Source organism: Lactuca saligna, chromosome 8 (genome assembly GCF_052625555.1).
Source record: "Lactuca saligna cultivar CGN05327 chromosome 8, ASM5262555v1, whole genome shotgun sequence".
NCBI classification, from domain to species: domain Eukaryota; kingdom Viridiplantae; phylum Streptophyta; class Magnoliopsida; order Asterales; family Asteraceae; genus Lactuca; species Lactuca saligna.
This window is the reverse complement of record NC_136424.1, coordinates 47,318,286-47,340,267: the sequence shown is the minus strand read 5'-3', so window position 1 is coordinate 47,340,267 and position 21,982 is coordinate 47,318,286. Positions and strand designations below refer to the sequence as shown.

At 34.6% G+C, this 21,982-nt stretch overlaps 1 pseudogene; it reads right to left on the bottom strand.

The window, feature by feature from the left end:
- Positions 1–1,881: 1,881 nt before the first annotated feature.
- Positions 1,882–21,856, bottom strand: LOC145009599 (L-type lectin-domain containing receptor kinase VIII.1-like; annotated as a pseudogene).
- Positions 21,857–21,982: the final 126 nt, after the last annotated feature.

Sequence of the window (21,982 nt, the reverse complement as noted above, 5' to 3'; positions counted from 1 at the left end):
TGTTTAAAATGGACATATATGATATTTTGAAATTTTATGAATGGTAAATATGATATTTAGAAATTTTATGAAGGGTAAATATGATATTTAGAAATTAAGTTGGGTAAATATGATATTTTGATGTTTAAGAAGGGCATATATGGAATTTTCCCAATAAAGAAAAAATCCAAAAAAATATGTTTATTTATGTTTTATTTCTTTTTCAAAAAAATCAAAAATCCAAAACATTGTTTTGAGTGTATTTTAATTTTATTTTTATTCTTAGTTGTTTTACTCTGTGCTAAGTTTATTTTTACTTTTTTTTATCTCAAAATTTTGTTTGTCTTAATAATGTGAATTCAAAAGAATAAGAGACTCAAGTAGATTGTATTAAAAGAAGAGACTTAAGGAGACTCTATTGGAATTTTCTGAGCAAAGAGAATAAATTTGGAAATGAAATGACGGTTATTACACTTCACACTACTTTCACAAAGAATTGAAGGCTTGAAACTGTACAAATTGTCACTTAGGCAATATCTTTTTAAGAACTGTCGTATTTAAAGAATTGAAAGTCTGAAACTATATAGATTGTCAAATTGGTCTTATAGTTATCTATACGTAAGAACTGTCATGACACCAGGGTGATTCACCCAACCGGGAAATCGATATCGATGAACATCCCGCCCAAGGGTCTTGACAATTTTTTTGTCATGCAAAACTACGGAGACTCAAATGTATTCTCGGATACATTCTTCGCAGGAAAAGGAATTAACGGCATTGGCACTAGGGCGATGCACCTCGCAAGGCACGATTACAACTGAACGTTTCGCCAAGGGCCAAGTTAACTTGTTAACTTGAAAAATTGTATAGAGATCTTTGATCGAGGATATGCAGGGGCTAACATCAAAAATAGCCATGAGTAGCTCTCTGATACTCAACAAATTGTAGTGCATTCCTCCGTGTTTACATATATACTTACAGTGGTCTCCTTCTGAGTCAAGGTTGGGTCCTTAAACAACTATGGTAAGAAAGGTCTTTATGATGTTGTGATCCACATGGACTTTTTGGTCATGGTTACTTTTCAAGTCACAATTATTCTAAGGATCTAGAAGTGAATATTATTTTTCAACACCTAATCTTTCAACCCCAGAAGCATGGTAAAGTTGTTTTTGAAGTTATGTGACGAATTGCATTGAAGCCTCCTCGATCAATTTGCTGTTATCTATGAACTTGCTGAAGTGATCCATGAGAATCGGTCTCTATGTTATTATCTATGAAGTTTCTCAAAGCTGAAAGGACTTTTTTACAAGAACCTTTACAAGAAGCCTCTATACCCCATGTGCGTTCAAAGTCAAATTTTGAGGGAAGTCCAACTACTAAAGATGAAGTTATTATGTAGAAAATTCATATGTACATCTTGTAGTCAATTCGTGAAGAGATTGAGGAAAGAACTGCAAGCTAAGATCAAGGAAGACTGAAAAGAAAATAATACTATAAACCAAGGGGGAGATTGTTAGGACATAAATTTATGGTTTATACTTTGCTTTTCAAGGCTTTTATAGTTCTCAGTTTAAGACCGAAATCTCCATGATTTCGGTTGGGTTATTAGGTTGCGCCTTTATATATATATATATATATATATATATATATATATATATATATATATATATATATATATATATATATGTTATTGTTTCAGCCGTGAAAAGGGGGTTGGTCAGTTCTAGTGGTTGTTTTTCGAGAACTGGGAGAGAAAGAGATTACCGAGAGAGTAATTGTAAATCTTATGTACTAGACTATTATCAATATAGTGTGGATTGAAGATTCATCACGGTGTTCTTATTTCATATTTACATTTTGTGGCACTCACTTGATTGGGATTCCGCACCAATTATAGTGATTTCAAATGATAGATTTAGATCGGGTTTTACACCAAAACTTAAAAAAATTATAAAAACCACAACCTAACCTTTTGCATTCTTGATGTAAATAAGTTAAAGTAGAGACTACAACCATTAATATTTTGCTCCGTTGAACCCCTTGAACCCACGAGAGAGTTATTCTTGACTTAAAATTGATTTATCAAGGGACCCATTTCAAGTCATAAACCAATAAAATTTCACCTTTTCCGTGACACCAAGATTTCATTGGTGGAGAGTTCTGATGATTGATAACTCTGAACTTAGTCATTCCTTGACCACCTGTATGGCTACACTTCTTCACGACAATATTCTCGTCGGTATGTGATAGTATACCTGTAAACAATCCCAAATGCTCCATGTCTAATTATCCGTGTGGGATCAAAGCCTTTCGTGGAAAATTTAAGCTCTTTGTATGAGAATTCTTTTGGGGGTTTTATGAATTCAGAAGAAAAAGGTTGCGACTTTTTTGTATTTTTAACTTTCTTGGAGTAGACCCATATTTTTTGTATTTTTGACTTTCTTCATGGCAATATTCTCGTCGGTATCTGATAGTAATCATATATACTACACACGTCTAAAAAAAATGCACCGACAATCTCCACCCCCATCACCGCCCATGCACCTTCCTTCATAATTCTTTCTTATATTTGTTCTTTTTTGTGTAGAATGATGGGTTTGAATGGAGTTTGATTGGGTTGGTGCTATCAATGGTGGTGCGTTGAGTCAACAAAGTGAATCCAATGAACATGTGCTCGCTCACGTATTAATTGAGATCGATGGGGACTAATAGAACTGGTGAGCTTGGTTTTATGTTAATTTATGAAATTAGGATCTTGAGTTGCTGAGTTATGTTATTGTACTCCACCCACGAGTTAACTTGGCCGTCACTTCTCAGATCAATGTTGAAGGAATCCAAATCGTGAAATCGATAGTGTCGGCTGAATATCATCGAGTTAAGATCCACACCCAAATGGTTTCCATTAATATCTTTAAATTCAACGTCCATTAAGGTATCAAATTCAATAGAAATGGTGTCAGTCATAATACCCATGTAGCCTCCAGCTTGCCCAGTGTCTTCGTCGCCTGGCATTGGAATTGAGAACAAAAAGCTCACGAATGAGCATGATGCTCGTGTTCACCAAGTGAGCATCACCCAGGAACCTCATCCTACTCAGATAAAGTGACTAGAAGTCAACCTAAAACAAGTGTGTTTTTCAATGTGTGTTTTGAGTTTTGGTTTAGATGATCCCAAAATATATTTATTTTTGGCTTTTTATGGGTCATGAGGTGAGTTTTTTCGGGCCTAAATGATCACATGTGGCATGGTGTACCAATTATTAGAGGTTGAAAGGACTAAAAGAGGGTGTTGTAACCTACCTTATACTCTTATAAAGCGATAAAATAACTTTAAGAACTGAATCGACCAACTTTGAAAATGTTGTATGGCTTTGTGTCATTCTCATATTTTAAAACGTAGACAATGTGGTTAAAAAAATTAAAGAATAAAAATATTTATCTTATTATATATCTAAATTTGGTTTTTAACCAATAAGGACTCCACCTAATCTTGATAATTGGTTGGGCTCATAACACATGTCCACGACTCCACCCCCGTCTTTTAGGGATGAAGTGGACCAATAACTATAAAACATTGTCATGTGGTTACAATAGTAAGCTCAACATATTTTTTTGCATCCGACAACTAATCATGACTGAATCACCAAGCTGGAGTGGCACGACAACCACACTAATCGTGATTGAAACACCAAGGTGGAGTGGCATGACAACCATACTACAATAAGACGCCTATTACTTAGTACCTCGTACTAGGACTGAATACAAATCTTATTAGATATCCCTTCATTCATATAGTCTTCTCCCATGATCTTACACATACTAATTTGAGCGGTATGACATAACCCTCGGCCCACACCCTAGAATGTAACTGACCATTTTAGTTTTCTCGTGATTTAAAGATACAACAAGAATACTAGCACTACAAACACTACTCATCAAGATAAGTGCATCTTTGTTTCATTATTTAGCTCCAATTATGGGACATGCTACAACAAGTTGGAAGAAATTGTCGTCTTTATCCCCATACATTCAATGAGATTTCTAGGAGCAAACACATCTTCCTAAGCACCCAAAATCAGGATACACTCTATGTTTGTCTTCATAAACTCAAAAACACCCCTAACTATCCGGATCAATTGAGGAACAAAAGTGATGACCACCACCACTAAACAAGTATATACAAAAAGCCTCTTCGAGGATGTATGGTTGTGTAAAGTGTGTATCCCCATGACGATATTAAAATTTTCTTACTCATACCTGACCTTACCATGTCTAACAAGGTTTATTGTCTCCTCTTAAATATGTCATTCCATTAAGTTATCACAAGTGGAGTTAATTGTGAAAAAATTCCATAATTTTGAAAATGGGTGTTGAAAATATATCTCAAATATTTTTGGTATCGATCATATTAAATGAACTTAATCTTTGTGCCAAAGTAATTTTTTACTTTATGATGTAATTCCTTGAAAACTTAAAAGGTTTCACGTATTTCTTAATAGGTAGGGATAGGGAAATCTACTAAAATCTACAATAAAAATGACAAATTATTTAAATCCTTCTATAATTGTATTGAAAGGCATACATACATCAATATGTATGAAACTTAATATTGCTTCGAGTCTACTAACTTTCCCCATAAAAGGCTGCTTTGTTGTAAAAGCCCAAAAATTTCAAATTAAAATTTTCATTTAAATAATAATCCATGTTCCTTAATTGTAAATTCCATCCATAAAGTATTTAGCAAAAATCCATTACATCGATTAAATTATCAAAAGATCAGAGTATCCATAACAAAATGCTTGAGAGTGCATGTTACGTAATGATGTCGGGCCCTTGCCTTTAGATCCCGAAGTACCTGTAACAACCAACAAACTATAAGCTAATGCTTAGTGAAATCCCTATAACATACCACACATACAATCATATAAGTCCACATATGCCATGCATACAAATAAACATGTAAGGAAGTCATGGAAACCCTCATTGGTCTTACTCCGGATGCCATGGGAACCCCCACATGATCTTAAGTAACTGGCATGGGTACCCCCACATGGTCTTAGCCAACTGTCATGGGAACCCCCACATGGTATTTACATTAGTACATAACATATTAATATTACTTACATAAATGATCATTACAGCTAAATAACATAGGCTGGCCTTGGTGCCTTCGACCCATTGGTATAGTGAGGAAACTCAACTCAGTTAGATAAATATGAACACTGCTCGCTTAACAGTCCGAAATCACACACTGAACAATAATACCATAAACCCTAAATTAGGATTATAACAAAATCTAATTAAAGAGTCCAAACACCTAAGCCCAAGTCCTTCCATATTGGCCAAAAGTCTTCCCTTTTCTAATAGGCCTAAGGTTCATGATAAAACTATTAAGAGGCTACATGGCCCAATAAGGCCCTATCAATATAGTTATGGCCCAATTCAGAATATCATCCCACAACTCTAAATGGGACCATGCACACTAATTAAAGCACACCATGCCTACAAGCCTAATATCCAACCAGAGTGCGTACGCCCTGCATACCACTCCAGTATGCCCAACGTACTGACTGCAAAGTTGTACGTGCAACGTACAACTTGCTACGCACAGCGTACAAACAAGTCATGCAATGAATGGCCCCAATAATTTATCCTTTCCACTAAGACCTCATTTAAGACTTCTAACTTATGCATGGAGTCCAAACCACCATCAAGATGTCACCTTTATGCATATAACAAGCTCAAGGAGCTCATATTTATCTATTCTAGTCTCTAGAGTTGCTCAACTCACAAGAGAATGTCCAAAAGCCAAAAAGGGACTCCATAACAAAACCCTAGCTCAATATAATGAAATAGATGACAAGGTTATGACTTTATACCTCCTGAAGTTCCTCAAGATGATCTAGATGCAAGATCTAGAAGCTCAATGACACCCAAATATTGAACACCACCTTCTCCTTCTTGAATGCTCTTTAAAATGGCCACCAACACACTTTCTAAGCTCAAGAATCACACTCACAAGGAAATATGAGGTTAAGGGGCCATATGAGGCTATAGAGGCTGGTTAGGGTTTAGTCCCAATGACTTAAGGATGCTTATATAGGTGTCAAGTCCGAAATTTAGGGTTTTGACCATTAGTCATGTACGCCCCGCGTACCCCATGGTACGCCTAGCATATGTGCCAACCCTCCACGATCATTCATCCTTAGTATGCTAAGCATACTCCTGGAGTACGCCCAGCGTACAAAGGGACCATTATGCAATAATTTTTATTTCAAGGGTATAAATGGTAATTACCTGATTTGAAGTGTTATATTTGTCATCTTTCTAAGTAAGCATGGCATATTTTTATAAAACTCCAAGTCAAGTGAGACTAAACTCCATAAATCATATTTATGGAGTTTCGAAGTGTGTTTCTAGTATATATGGATAAAATCAATAATATGATATGCATATTTGATCAGTGCTCTAAGTAACGTGCAATGACATCGAGGCATGAGGTATCCATCCCTGAAAAAATCCAAGGCATCTTTTGTTAGGTGTGGTGTCCAAAAACCGAGTCTAGGTACAAGTTTTTTTTAATAATCAGATATTAAAGAATTGAGTTTTAGTTAATTTTTCATATTAATTGTTGATATATAGCACTTCTATAAACTTAATATATTTCATAAAAATTTATAATTATGTGATTTATCTTTTTTAATGTATATAAATTTGTCATGCCTTGGAAAACGTCATGGCTTGCCGAGGCTCCACATGGCTTGAGGTTTTTCCTTACTGTCATACCACTCCTCGCACCATTTAGAACCTTCGATTGATCAATATAAGTATTGGATTTCTTTACGGTTTATAGAGATAACTCATTCATATATTGAAGGTAATAATAAGAATGTTATTACGTTGAGAAATGGAGACATCATGTTGGATACATTAACAATAAAAAAAAATGTAACACCCGTTCCAAGCATTAAACCTTCATTTGGGTGGCCATGGTGTGGTAGAGCTTCACCACAGTATGGTGGTGTTGATTTGGGTCGCCGTTTAAATGACTCGCCACGACATGCCATGTGTTTTTAGAGAAAAACCCTAATCTTTGGGCTTTGGTTTGTACTTAAAGAACATTAAGGCTAGGTTTTCATGATCATTCGACCTCCATAACCCCCTCAAGCTCAGAAACCTTAACCTAAGCCTCCATTGTAATTTGAACTCAATCTTTGTGGTTTTAGTGATCTTTGAAGGAGAAGGAAGTCCTTTGTGTGGTAGTTACCTTGCAAGTATCATCTACATCAGATAGCAAATCTTCTGGACCTTGGCGAGTGTCCAAAACCCAACATTTTCCTTGCTAAGTTGCTAGATCTTTAGATTTTGTCCCTTCTCTTCATGTCTTGATGGGTTTGAGTGGTGAGGTATCATAAATTTTGCAACTTTATGAATCTCTAGTCCATTTGGATTACTTTTTGCTTTGGATCTGAATTAGAAATGAGTTTTGTTGTCATGTATGGAGTTTTGGTCATTAACCCTCATGTTGACCTAGTAGGAGTTCAAGACATGCATGTCTGAAAAACATGGATTTTTATGTTAGTAATGGTGCTACAAACCCTTATGGAATTTTTGGATAAGAAACTTTCAAGATTAAGTGCTTAATGATTAAGCTATGTTGTGTTTTTTCCGTATGGAGTTGTTAGACAAGAGACCTTTAAGATTAAGTGCTAATAATTAAGCCATGTTGTGTGTTTTTCCATTTTTGGACCTAGGAGTTAAGACCTTTATATCTACAATAGTCTTAAGGGATAAAGATGGAAACTTTATCCATTTAGACCATAGAATGGATCAGATCTAAGATTTAGAGGCTTTATAGTCAAAGAAAATGACCTAACCCATTAAGCTATTAGGAACCCAATGCCTACAGCATGACCTTAGGTCGTCACGATATGGTGACTGGGCTAGAGCCGTCTGTTTTGTTGTTTCACTGCCACAATGTGGCCGAGGATGGCCAGGGCATGGCGATCGAATGAAGGTAGCCCTTTGAACGTTGACCATTTACTTTAACCAAGTTTGACTTTAGGTCATTTGGGGTATTTTGAGTAATAGATTGAGGCTTAATCCATGTGTGATGTATAGGTGACCTGTAGAGCCAGTGTTTGGAGCAATGATCAGTTCAACTATCATTCAGATTGTGAGGTGAGTTTTCCTCGTTGTACTTATGGGTCGAAGGCACCAATGTCGACCCACTAGGTTATGTATCATGATATATAGGATGATGTTATCTTGGTTATATATTAGAGTGGTAGATATGTAGGATTTCCTATGCTCGTTGGTTATATATTAGAGTAGTATATATGTATGATTACGTGCACTTGCTAGTTATTGATTATTATTGCATATGTCAACATGTTAGTGTTTTGTTGGGTTAAAGCGGTCATGCTTTGTGTTGAAGGTTGAGATACCCGAGCAGTCCATTTGATATTGTATACCTAAGGGAGCGGTATAACTTATGATGTAGGCTCGGGAAAAGTCCAACTTGTAGCTAAAGGCTCGATGGGGTCTAGCTTTTTGCTATAGGCCTTGTTGCGTACATTGTATTATTTTGTTGTGTGTGGTACTTTGGGGGAACTCACTAAGCTTTGGCTTAAAGTTTTTTTTTATAGTTTCGGGTACATCAAAGCAGAGGGAAAAGGTGAAGGCATGATTGTGTACATCATCCTTGATTTTTTTTATTTCATGTATGATTTTTAGATACTCTGATTCATGATTTGGTTTTGGAAACTATGTTTTCTATAATTTATGGATTTTGAAATTGTTTTTATAACAAAATTTTTGTCATGATTTTGGGATGTTACAAGTTGGTATCAGTGCCCTAGTTTGAGAGAATTAGATGACCACTTGTGTGTTTCTAGACTCAAACTAAGGATCTGCAAAATGTTTTTCAAAACTTAAGCGTAAGAGAACCGACAGGAAGGATGTGGTGTGTATAATCAACTAAAGCCAAGAAAAGTGATTCCCCAAGATACCCAAACTTGTTTTGTGTATTGATAAAGTTGCATGCTAGTATGTAGGCTATGGATCTTCATGAATTACATGATAGAACTGCCCGATGTATGATGCCTGATAGCCTAGGAGGATTTCTTGTTATGCTATATGGAACTGACATTATTACTGTGGTTGCTTAGTGTATGCATTATAGTTGTACATAACTAAGATTTTATATCTTGAGAATGTTTTATTTAGCCTTATTTTATGTTCCTTTTTTGGTTGTTGGATTAGGGTATAATCAAGTATTCGAATGTTTATCAAATCCAGTTTTATGGATGATTAGCATACACGAGTGACTATAAGGATAGTGGAAGTTTCATAAGTGAGTATGGTTTGTAGTATGCCAATGTGAGGAAATGATTAGCCACTCTCTAAGGAGTGAGTGTAGGATGTATGCGTATCCTAGTTATTTGGGCCTTATGAGAGGGTGTTACGTGATGATTCCTTGCGACAAATACGAGTAGGTGTGGAAGGTAGTATGTGTTGGATTAAAGTGTCTAATCCAATAACTAAATTGATATATTCTTGAATTAGAAGCAAAATCCTTTTTGGGTTCCCTTCAAAACTAGTATGTGGATAGAATGACCTTTGGAGAGAGAGACTGAATTGTTAATTTATTATATGATTAATAAATTGGAATAAATGATGTATTAATATATTAATAGTGTAACAACCCGTAAATTTAGATAAAATTTTTCATTTATTATTTAGAAATTATAATCATGTTTTGTTTCCTAAAATTTCCATTACATCATATCATATCCAAGAGATCAGAGTATCCAAAACAATAATGCAGAAATATTGGAGAGTGAATGTTGTGCCATCAAGCTGGACCCTTTCCCTTGGAACCAGAAGTACCTGAAACACCCAACAAACTGTAACCAAACGCTTAGTAAGTTCCCAAAATACACAAAAATACAACCACCTAATACCATGCAACATATATATATATATATATATATATATATATATATATATATATATATACATAATTGCCATGGACTCCCTCCATGGTCTTCACCTAGAATGACATGGGCTCCCTCCATGGTCATTACCTGGAATGTCATGGACCCCCCCCTATGGTCTGATAACTAAGTGTCATGGGCTCCCCCATGGTCTTCACATAAGTCATTACATGCCAACTAACAAACCATTGTATATCAACTATTAAGATCTCATATCAAGTAATGGGTAGGTATTGGTGTTGGATTAGTGTCTAAGTCTATAACTATTTTGGTATGTACTTGACCCGATGGTGCATGGTCCTTTTGGGTTGCCTTCACCAAAGCAACTTGATAGGATGAATTATTTAAATATGATTTATTAATATATTATGAGAATAATATATTAAAGGAGAAATCATATTATTTAATTAATATTAGTCAAGAATTAATAAGAATTAAGTTTGTGGCTAAAAGAGATTAATTAAACTTAAGGGACTGGAATTGTAATTATAAGATAATTGCAATTGGGCTATGGATCACCTTATATTATAAGGTTGGACGAATTCTATGGGGAAACCCATTAGAAATCGTCCAAGTCTTATTAAGGAAGTGTCCATGGGTTGCTTAGGGCCTAAGCATCTAAATTAAGGTTTCTTAGTTGAAAACCCTAATGGCCTACATGTATATATAGTACCCTTAAGCCCCAAAAAACGTGGGGAACTAATTGGTTAGGGTTTCCACACGTTTTGGTCAGCTTACTTCTCTTCTCCTCTTCATCCTCTTGCTCTTGGTGTTTGTCAACCATTAGAGGAGTGACATTTGTGTCTCTAAGTTTTCTAAAGTCAATACAAGAAGGATTGTAGACTGTTATTGCTACATAACAATCAAGGTAATATCTTAAACCCATTATTATGTTAATATCGATTTTCATATGCTAGATTTAGGGTTTATAGTCTTGGATGAATTGCATGTACAATAGAAAAACCTAGATCCAAGCATTAGGGTTTGTATGAGCACATAGGATGTTCTTATGGCCAAAACCCAATAGTGGTATCAGAGCCTAGATTGGTTTCTATTGTATTGATGCTATGTTGAATTATGTACTGAAAATCGAATTCTGGCATTCTGTTCGAACTGACTCTGCGAGTTCGAGCGTCAGAAAGAGGGGATTTCGGGATTTCTTGCTGTTTTACTCATAAATACTTGCCTTATCCATTTTAAGTCATTAAATCCGATTTTAATCATATTTGTGAGTATATCCTTGATTAAAAAAAAGATAATTACCAATTGATTAGATAATAACTTCCTTATATGATAAGTTTGATTATTCGTATTAATTGGGTAACTTATTTTGCAAGAAATTGAAATTAGGTCAAATATAGATAATGATGAAATTAATTTTTTAATTTATATTATTTGTTATTTGATCCTTGTGCTATGAAAAATTTCAATTTTTCCCTTTTAGGTCTAATAGTTTAAATTTGAACTTAATAGTTTTGTTTTTGAAATTTAAATAGTTAAAACCCTAATTTTTTGAAATGTTTCAAAACTTGCCCTCAAGTTTTGGAATTTAAAAGTTGATCAAAAGTTTAATTTAGAAATGTTAAATTCTAAAATCCTAGTATTGTTTTGAAAAGTTCAAATTACACCCTTATGGTTTTATTAATTAATTAAGGTGTATAATTAAAGGGGATTTAATACATCCATAAGTTTTGGTTTACAATTTAATTGAATTAAAAGTATAATTGTTAAATTTGACCACCTAGTATTTTAAAAGTGTAAAATACATCCTATATTATATATAACATTAAAGGTCTAACATTATATATGTGTATGAGTAAAAGTCAGTCTTACCATTAGTAGGCCTCATTCACGAAGTTGGTCTATAAGGGGTGTTTGAGGAAATTGGCTATAAAATGGCGATTAAATGGGTATCCACTCTTACCCACCGCACTCTTGACTAGTGGAGGGTCGTTAGCCGAACGGGTAGGATAGGACAAAACCTTCCATTATAAGTATAATAAAGTACAAAAGTAACTAAATGTTTTTACAAATTCCCAATCTTAGTTACTTTAGGCAAAAGTGAATTGATGCAATTCCATGAAATTACACTTTGTACCCTTGCAAAGACGTTAGTGGAGCGTGTGTGGTTTACCGGCACACTAAATGGTTCTAAGCAAAGGTGGCAAAGGGTGACTCAATGTTTGTCATAGTTCGGTGGAGCGTGTGTGGTTTACCAGCACATCGGATAGGTGACCGTAACATGTGAGGGCACCATGTAAGTTTGCATGGTGATTCACACCCGCTTTGTGATCCTCGGCATCCCAGTCACAAACTAGAGGGGCATATCGAGATTTAAACATGCCATTTAAATGTTCAATGAATCTCAAAGGATCTAGGAGTTTTCATATATTTAAAACTTAAATTTCTTTTTCGTTTTTCATGGTGGAAAATTAGTGAATCGTCATTCACTTACCTTCAAATATTCTGCAACTAGATTACGGCATCCCTTTTCAAGGTTGTAGCGTATTGTGTTGGGTCCTAGCCTTAATATCTCATTTTGGTGATTTATTAAGGACTCAATCGATCAACTAACTTGAATTTGTTTTCTGCCGTTTTGTAGATGTCAAAGTTCGACAACTATGGTCTTCCTAAATCCCGTGGAACAAGCTTTCCACATGAAGATGATATTCCACGATTCGATCGAGGAACAAGAAATCATGCTTCACTTCCTCCTCCTCCTCCCGTTGTTCTCCCTAACCCACAAGATCGAAGAATTGAAAGGTTCAATGTCACTAAAGCCCTATTGGAAATGAAACATGAAGATGGTAAACCCGTGTGTGCCCACATTCTAGGAATGAAATCACACATTGATAGGTTGAAAATGTTGGGTGCATCATTCCCTGATGAGTTGGCTATAGGCTGGGTTCTACAGTCACTCCCTGAAATATATAATGAGTTCAAAAGAAAGTATTATATGATGGATCATGATACAAACCTCATTGACCTAACTTACATGCTCATTGATGCTGAATCAGAAATGGTTTGGCAAAGCAATGGAGCATATTGGTTGGGAGAGTCAACCAACCATGCTTCTGAGGACGTTCTAGGAGAACCGACCTGCGTTTGCTGCCAAGTGAAAGGGCGTTGGATACAAGTTTTCCCTAAGAGCCTGAAGATTCCAGAAGATGGGAGAGTCAAAGAGTATGGTTGTGCTTCATGTAAAATCCACTATCTAACTCAATTAAGTTCCTATTCGTTGATTCTTAATACATAATGTGATAAGATTACATTTGAATGTTTTGTAGGATCAATGAAAAAGAGAGGAAGCTTGGTGAAAGAGAAAGATGAATCTAATCACGAAAAAATGGATCTCGATTGCATGGATTCGAAGACTAGATTTTGAGCTTAGAAAGTTATGATAGAGTTGTTAGAAAATTTTCTTTTGACTACATAGTTTTCAGTTGATTTTGCATTGTAAGGACAAATGTTTTTCCGCTGCTTTTATGAATAAAATAAATTTTGATTTGACTCATTTATTTATTTATTTATTTCCTTGCAATGAAATCGTTATGAAAAAATTGATGTTTGCATATTTCTACAACAACTGGATGTGATTCGTGATTATGTTATTTGTGGAAAGGTCAAGAATTTACCGAATAGGGAAAGTTTCTCATCGCCCAGGTTTCAATTGGATAGAGACTTGGAATCATACAACAAGTATTGCATGATAAATGAGAAGTTTCATATTTGGAAATTAGACTAATTCATTGACAAAGTGTCAAGTGAAGGACTAGGAGATCGAGTACACAAAGTTGTGTATTGATCAAGTCCACCACAAGAGTAACAAAGATATTCGTCATGATTTACTAAAGGTTTAGTAACAATGATTATACTTATAAGATTAAGTGTAATTTTGAATTGATTGTAAGAGTTTAAATCAATTGCAGAACGAATAAGAAAAATCAAGTAGCCAGAAAGATAAAAGTTTCTCTATTCTAAGAAGAAGTGAGAGTACTTTTTATTATGTTTTATGATAGGTCTTAATGATTAAGAACCATATCCCAATTGATCCTCTAAGTGAGTCTTAGTGCAATTGTGTATCTAAGAAGAGGAATCGAGAATTGAAGAAAATGGTTAAATCAAGAAGTCAATCATACTTCGTTCCAAAACAAGTCTTAAAGTTAAGATTGTAATATTGAGTGACAAGTCTTAAGAAGGTTTATAACACTCATCAATTCTTGAATATAGAAAAAAGGTTTTTCTTATTCTTGCACATTTGAAATTGGAAAGTTGTGATGTCTCTGATAAGACAAAGACCAACTAGAACCAATTTTATGTAATGCTTTGTCTTGATAAAAGCTACACTAACTCTTGAATATTTGTTTATCAATAAATGTTCATTGATTAGAGAATCTTGTATGTCAAGGAGTCAGTGGGAGTCTTAATGGTCTTGAAAGGTTTCAAGAACAAATCAAAATAAACCTTATCGAACATCACTATCACACGACTTGAGGTTTACAACCTATCGTGTTGACATTATCTTGTTTCTATAGAGTTAATTATGCATGTGAGCCCTACAAGTTCTCATTTGAATGCATAAAAGGCAAGGACCTTGATCAATGAATGGTACATTGATAAGATAGGGTGAGTTGCTTAACTACTTGGAAGACATGGTGGGCAGCCGTGTTACCATAAGGCAAGAGATCAAGATTGAAAAAGTTTCGTCCATAAGAGTTTGGATTTGTCGCAAACTTTGGTTTTGACAAATTCACATGGATAGAAACACATACACCATTAAAATCTAAGTGTCATAAGATTGCCTCCTTCATGAAAATGACTATGAGATTTTGAGAAAAATAGTGATTGTGAAAATTGGATTCTCGAATTCGATTATGGTTACTGTATCCCTTTCCATGATTCGAATTGTGAGATTTGGCAATTAGTCTGAATTGTTTAGACACACATATGAGTTATCTAAAGGAAAGGTGTATAAGCTTGATAAAGGATTATCAAAGCATTAGGTATTAGAAACATGAACTTAAGAAATTCAATAAGTATTGTTTTCTGAAAGTTAAGCTGTTTCTGAATACATGTCAAAGCTAGTGGGAGCATAAGTGTTATGTTTATAATAATCATCATGATAGTGGGAGCACAAATGTTATGATTGTATGATTATTAAGTCAAGTATTGCAAGTTAGCAATATTAATTATAGAAAACAAGAGTCATACCTCGCAAAGTTGTAAGGGTTGAATAGTTGTTTTGCTATAATTAAGGGAGAAAATATTATGCTTCATTTCAAATCTAAAGGCTTAGGTTGTGGAATGTTAATATCTTTAGTCAAAGATACATAGTGTGTTCTTAAATTTTGATTATAATTACGACATTCCTCTTCATAAAGTTCGAATTATGAGAACGTAACATATAAAATATTATGGCAGAAGATTGATAAAGTATCAAATCTTTTGTAAGACATTATGCATCGTGTCCCATACGCTTCACGTATAGGATCGATTGCAAATGCTATAATATTTGACCATTCTAAAATTTCCAAATGTCTAGCGCATTTAGAGGGAAAAAGGAATAGAATCGGTTTTGACTAAGATAATTAAACAACTATCAAAGGACGATCCAAAGCTTGCTGAGGATTGGTCGCTTGTGAGTAGTTGGAAGTATGGTAATGGATGGAGCATATGGACATTATGAATAGATAAGATTCTATTAAGAATGAATTGTGATATGGTAAGTATGGAAAGGTTTCCATATTGGTAGTTAGATATTGAGAATCTATGTCTAGATTAGAAACTTTATGCAAAAGGATGTTCAAAGAAATGTATTTTGAGTGAGAGACATCACATCTAAGGAATTGTATTGTAACAATCTCCGATAGAGGACTTTGTAATATCATTGGCAATAGTCATTGTGACTTTAGTGCAGTGACATTAAAAAAGGATCATTGCATAAAATGTTAGAATCTAACAAATTCTATAAGTGGCAAGAATTTGATATTCTTACACTTGTGATATGGATTGGGAGTTGTGAAATGAGTATGATTGGAAATGTGTTTATTTGATCTATTTCACAAAGTAAGAACCATAGGTAAACATTGTGTGCATGCTAAGAGCATGGGACAAGTGTTGTAATTCAAGTAAGAAGTTGATTACCCAAAACGAAAAATAATGAGTAATCGATATTGTGATAAATAAAAGGTGTTTTATTTATACTCAAAGGTTTGAGGCCATATGGGATTAGTATTACCCTTGTGTATCACCTTGCATGTTTTGACTTCCTGAATAATTAATTATTTTAGAATAATTAATTATTCGAACGGACCACAGTCATTCATATGTTGGAAGTAAGTATGAATGAAGACCGTCGTGAATTGGTGTGTGGATTGTTTAAAGAGAATTAGACATAAGCAAATATTTGCTGCAACGCTCATGAGTGCTTATGAATTTGATTTGAGCATTGGATCAAACCCACGCTCACTTAGATCACTTCATGGATTTTATCACGAGTGATTGGTGAGACGATAACATCTTATATTCTTGAAACGAGATGTTTGAGTTGTATCTTGCGAGTTGGTTGCACATTGATAATATGTAAACGTACCAGTAACACGGTGTTATAAAACATATTGTTGTGTGTGATTTGGTGAGTTAGTGCAAGCGAGCATTGAGTCAAATTTTATCCGTTCCTTGTATCCAAAGTAGGATAAAAGCGATATCTGTGGGCCCCTCGATGATTTAGTGATGACACCTAAGCGCTTGGCCAAGTTGGGACTGAATTGATGTGTTCAATTGTAGTCTGTTGTCAGTCGTCATAAATCTGAATTCGGGAAACAACATATAGACAAAGAGAATGATTTAGATCCATGTCTCAGTCTATACCATAATATCTAGAATGGAGGAATATATGATCCCTTATCTAAAGGACACGCGTATCTGATAAGATCAGAGTTGACAGCGACTTTAGAAAGCTACGATTGCAGATCAGGATCTAAAGTCATACGCGGAATAGTTATTAGACTCATCCAAGTGGGAGACTGTTGGATTAGTGTCTAAGTCTATAACTATTTTGGTATGTACTTGACCCGATGGTGCATGGTCCTTTTGGGTTGCCTTCACCAAAGCAACTTGATAGGATGAATTATTTAAATATGATTTATTAATATATTATGAGAATAATATATTAAAGGAGAAATCATATTATTTAATTAATATTAGTCAAGAATTAATAAGAATTAAGTTTGTGGCTAAAAGAGATTAATTAAACTTAAGAGACTGGAATTGTAATTATAATATAATTGAAATTGGGCTATGGATCACCTTATATTATAAGGTTGGACGAATTCTATGGGGAAACCCATTAGAAATCGTCCAAGGCTTATTAAGGAAGTGTCCATGGGTTTCTTAGGGCCTAAGCATCGAAATTAAGGTTTTCCTAGTTGAAAACCCTAATTGCCTACATGTATATATAGTACCCTTAAGCCCCAAAAAACGTGGGGAACTAATTGGTTAGGGTTTCCACATGTTTTGGGCAGCCTCCTTCTCTTTTCCTCTTCATCCTCTTGCTCTTGGTGTTTGTGAACCATTAGAGGAGTGACATTTGTGTCTCTAAGTTTTCTAAAGTCAATACAAGAAGGATTTTAGATTGTTATTGCTACATAACAATCAAGGTAATATCTTAAACCCATTATTATGCTAATATCGATTTTCATATGCTAGATTTAGGGTTTATAGTCTTGGATGAATTGCATGTACAATAGAGAAACCTAGATCCAAGCATTAGGGTTTGTATGAGCATATAGTATGTTCTTATGGCCAAAACCCAACAATTGGTGCATTCAACCCATTGGTATAATGAGAAGACTCACCTCAATCTGTTGAAAACAATAGCTGCTCAACTACAAATCCAAAATGTTACACTGTATAAATATAAAAATAACTCTCCATTCTGGCCCAAAAGTCTTTCCTTCACTAATGGGCCTAGCATCCAAGTCCAAACTATAATGGGCCAAAATGCCCAAAAGAAGTTTCTTTATAATGGGCCCAACAAGCTTGGCCCATTTATACTAATGGGTCTAAGGCCCAAAAGGCCCAAATCATGACCCTAAAGGCCCACAGTGGAACTTTGCCCACCTAACTTAACCAGGTCACAGCCCACGATGCAGCCCTAAGTTTCTAAAGTCCACATGTGAAACCCACACCGAAGGCCCAAAATACTCGAACCCTCTATTGAGTGTGTGGGGAGTACTCAACTTGTACGCTAAGCATACATGGTTAAGGGCCTGTATGATGCGCGTACGAGCTTGTACGCCCAACGCACTCCTCTTACTTGCCAATTATGCCATTAAGCTCTTAATTGGTTCAGACACTTGCTCCAATACTCAGATCTGACCTCTTTGAGGTGGGTAATCACGTAAATTTGCCAAATTCACGTGCATGCATGGCTTAATGAAGCCCCAAAGCCCAAAATAACTTAATAAATGACTTAATGCTTTCATGGTCGTCACAACAACCATAAAGTTTACACCTTTAAGCTAGAAGAGGTCACTAAACATCTAGATCTATAGCCTTGGCATCATAAATGATCTTGACACATCAAGACCTTCAAAAAGGACCAAAGAGACCAAAACAAGTCCAAAAAGGAGATCTAAACAATATATGAGCAAGGTATGGACTTTGTACCTCTAGAAGTTCCCTAAGATGAAGGAAATGTTAGATCTAGAAGCCTCACCACAATCAAGAATTGCACGACAAGCTATTCTCCTTGCAAACACACCCAAAAATGGCTTCTACACTCCAAGCTCAAACTCACTTCCAATGGCTATTAGGGTTTCTAGGGAAAACGAGAGGCAAAGGAGTCTGAAAGAAATGAGTTCCAAAGGTTATACGATGGTTTAAATAGGGCACAAGTCTGATTATTAGGGTTTTATACTTTGGACCCGTAGACCCTGCATCATAGCTTGTATGCCCCGTGTATGTGCCTAAGTCACCCGATGCATCCGCTTGTGTACGCTAAGCGTACACACATGTACGCCCAGCGTACGAAGGTCCTCAAATTCCATAAATTAATACTTCAAGTGGTTAAATTAAATACCTGGATTTTGAATGTTACAACTCTCCCCCACTTGATTTAGACTTCATCCTCTAAGTTTGCAGACACAAATAGATCCGGGTAATGCACCTTCATCTCGTCCTCCGGATCCCAGGTCCATTCGGAGCCCTCCAGTGCTACCATTTCACCTTTACTAGCCTCACCTCTTTATTACGAAGAGCTTTAGTTTTTCTATCTAGAACTGTAATAGGCTTCTCAACATAGTTCAAATTCTCATCCACCTGAATTTCAACCAATGAAATAACTGCAGCCTCATCTGATACACACTTTCGCAGCTGAGACACATGGTATGTGTTATGGATCCGATTCAGCTCATCAGGGAGATCCAAACGATACGCAACCTTACCAACTCGGGCATAGATCATGAATGGACCAATGACACCCTTCCAGCGCGACACCTTCCGAAAGCAGATGACACCCTTCCAGGGCGACACCTTCAGCGGTACGAATAACTTTTTACTAATTAATTCGATATTTGTTATATTAAAAACATATAAATCGTAAAATCGAACTCTATGGTTTCAAAACAACTTTTGACATTTTTCCCAACTTATATATAATATATACTAATCGTGGTAAATATTTAGAATTTTTATTAACTATTTACTAATTAATTTGATTTTTGTTTGGTTGAGTTTTCTAGGATGTTTCACATTAGATTGGAATAGTTAGTTGATGGTTGTTTGTTTCAGATAATTAATTATACATATTACATAAGTATTTTGGTTTAATTTGACTATATATATGTGTAATTTGGTTTAATGTGAATAGATATATGTAATCTATTGGTAATTAGACTATGCACTTTGTATGGTATATAATTAGGTAGTCAGTTGATGTTGTTAATTTGTTTAAGTTTGACCATTAGATTTGATCATTTATACCAATGTGTAAAACCTTTTATATGTTGTGTAGATGTTTTACATAATTAATGTTTTGAAATATCCAAAGTTTGAAATACATATGTTGATCAATGGTCGAACATAGTCAATGTAGGACTATGTGAAGAAGTTATTTTCTTTATATTTGTTTTGATGATGGTAAGTGTATTTTAGTACTTTTATTAATAAATAAATTAATACATACATTTTTATAATATTTTAATAGTTTATTTAAAACTAGACTAAATATTTGGACATATATCAGACTCTCATATTACAAGTTTTTTAAGGATATTGATGTAATTTTAATTTGTATAAGCATGTAATGTATTTTATAAGTTTTGTAACAATACACATCGACAAAAAGCAATAAATATGGTAACAATTTAAACATTACATACATATGTAATTACAATATTTGAAAGTGTTTGAAAACACAGTAAATATAAATAGTCGTTAAGATCAACCTGCATATTGTTCTGACAATCACAAAATGTATAATTTGTCTTGCTTGTAAACCTCACAAGAATTAAATCATGTATTAAGGCTTGTCACGTGCCTTTTGTTGAACAAAAACTTTTTCATTTTCCTGATACAAATAAATGTAAATAGTAGTGTAAGCTCAATGAACCATAATATTATGTAAACGTAACCATATAAAACAAGTATAAGAAATTTTAGTATGAATAAGACATACCTTACGTAACACAATACCCCGACAGTCGAGACAAAAATAAACATTTTAGGACTCCTTAAGCAAATCTTGGGGGTCTATACGTGGTAATATATATTATCACTTTGAGGAAAAACTTTAGTACTAAATTCCTCATCCCATCCTCATATGCATCTTTATAATTTTTGGGAGGTGTCCTGAACACAATATATATTTTTTTGTTCAATTGATCTGTCACGTAAAATACTTGTTATGTTTGTGATGCCAATATTAAGGGATCAGTGTTTGGCCTAAATGGTTTAGGTGAACCAATATGTACCCAAAATTGTCCTTCTTGACACCATTTATATTATCTACCCAATCACACTTGAAAATTGCAATATTTTTAACATGATAATCTAGTACTCATATCTCCTATAAAACTTCATAATAATGTTTTTTTGTATAGGTAATAATTTCTTTACTAGATATGTGCATTTCATTTGCCACTACACTAACCCCACTGTTTTGGTGAACTTTACCTTCATGACATTTTGTATGAAATGTATATCCATTAGTAGCATACAATTCGTATTTTAGTACATTCTTGTTAGCTCCATTTGAAATCCATCTAAGGTTCTCCTATACACCTCTCTCTTAACCTGAATATTAGTACAATGTAATCTTTTGATAAAGATAAATACATTTACTTACGAAAAAATGGGCAATATGAAAAAAAATGTGCCTCGTTTCGTAACCAACTACCAAACGTTTTACTATGCTCTTACTCTAGCAAAGTTTTTTTTGTGGGTGTTTAATTTCCAAAACCTCCTTGTGTCTTCTACCATTACAATGAATCGTATTAAAAAACAGACATAAATGTACAAATGTAAATAATCTATATATAAATGTATGAAACATACTTACTTAATATACGGTTCAACTTCAGTTGTGTTTTGGAGTACACAGAAATGATCCTTGTTGAAGAGTTGTGGAGTAACCTCAACCATTTTACCCGATGATAGTGTAGTTCCGTCCATTTGAGCATTATTATCTTCACCACTCTCAATTCCATTACTATTATGCTTATCAAATGGAATACCAACAGTAAGCATGGTTTTAATGAACTCACTAAAGAACTTAATTGTCTCTTCCACAACATTCTCTTTAGCAATACATTCTTCACGATTACTTTTTCTTCTCACAAGGTCCTTAATAACCTTCATACACCTTTCAAATGGGTACATCCATCGAAAAAAATAGGACCACATAATTTTACTTATCTAGTAAGATGCACATTTAAATGAACGATAAACATCAAAAAAAGTTGGTGGAAAGTGTTTCTCACGAAGACATAACGTCTCACATAACTC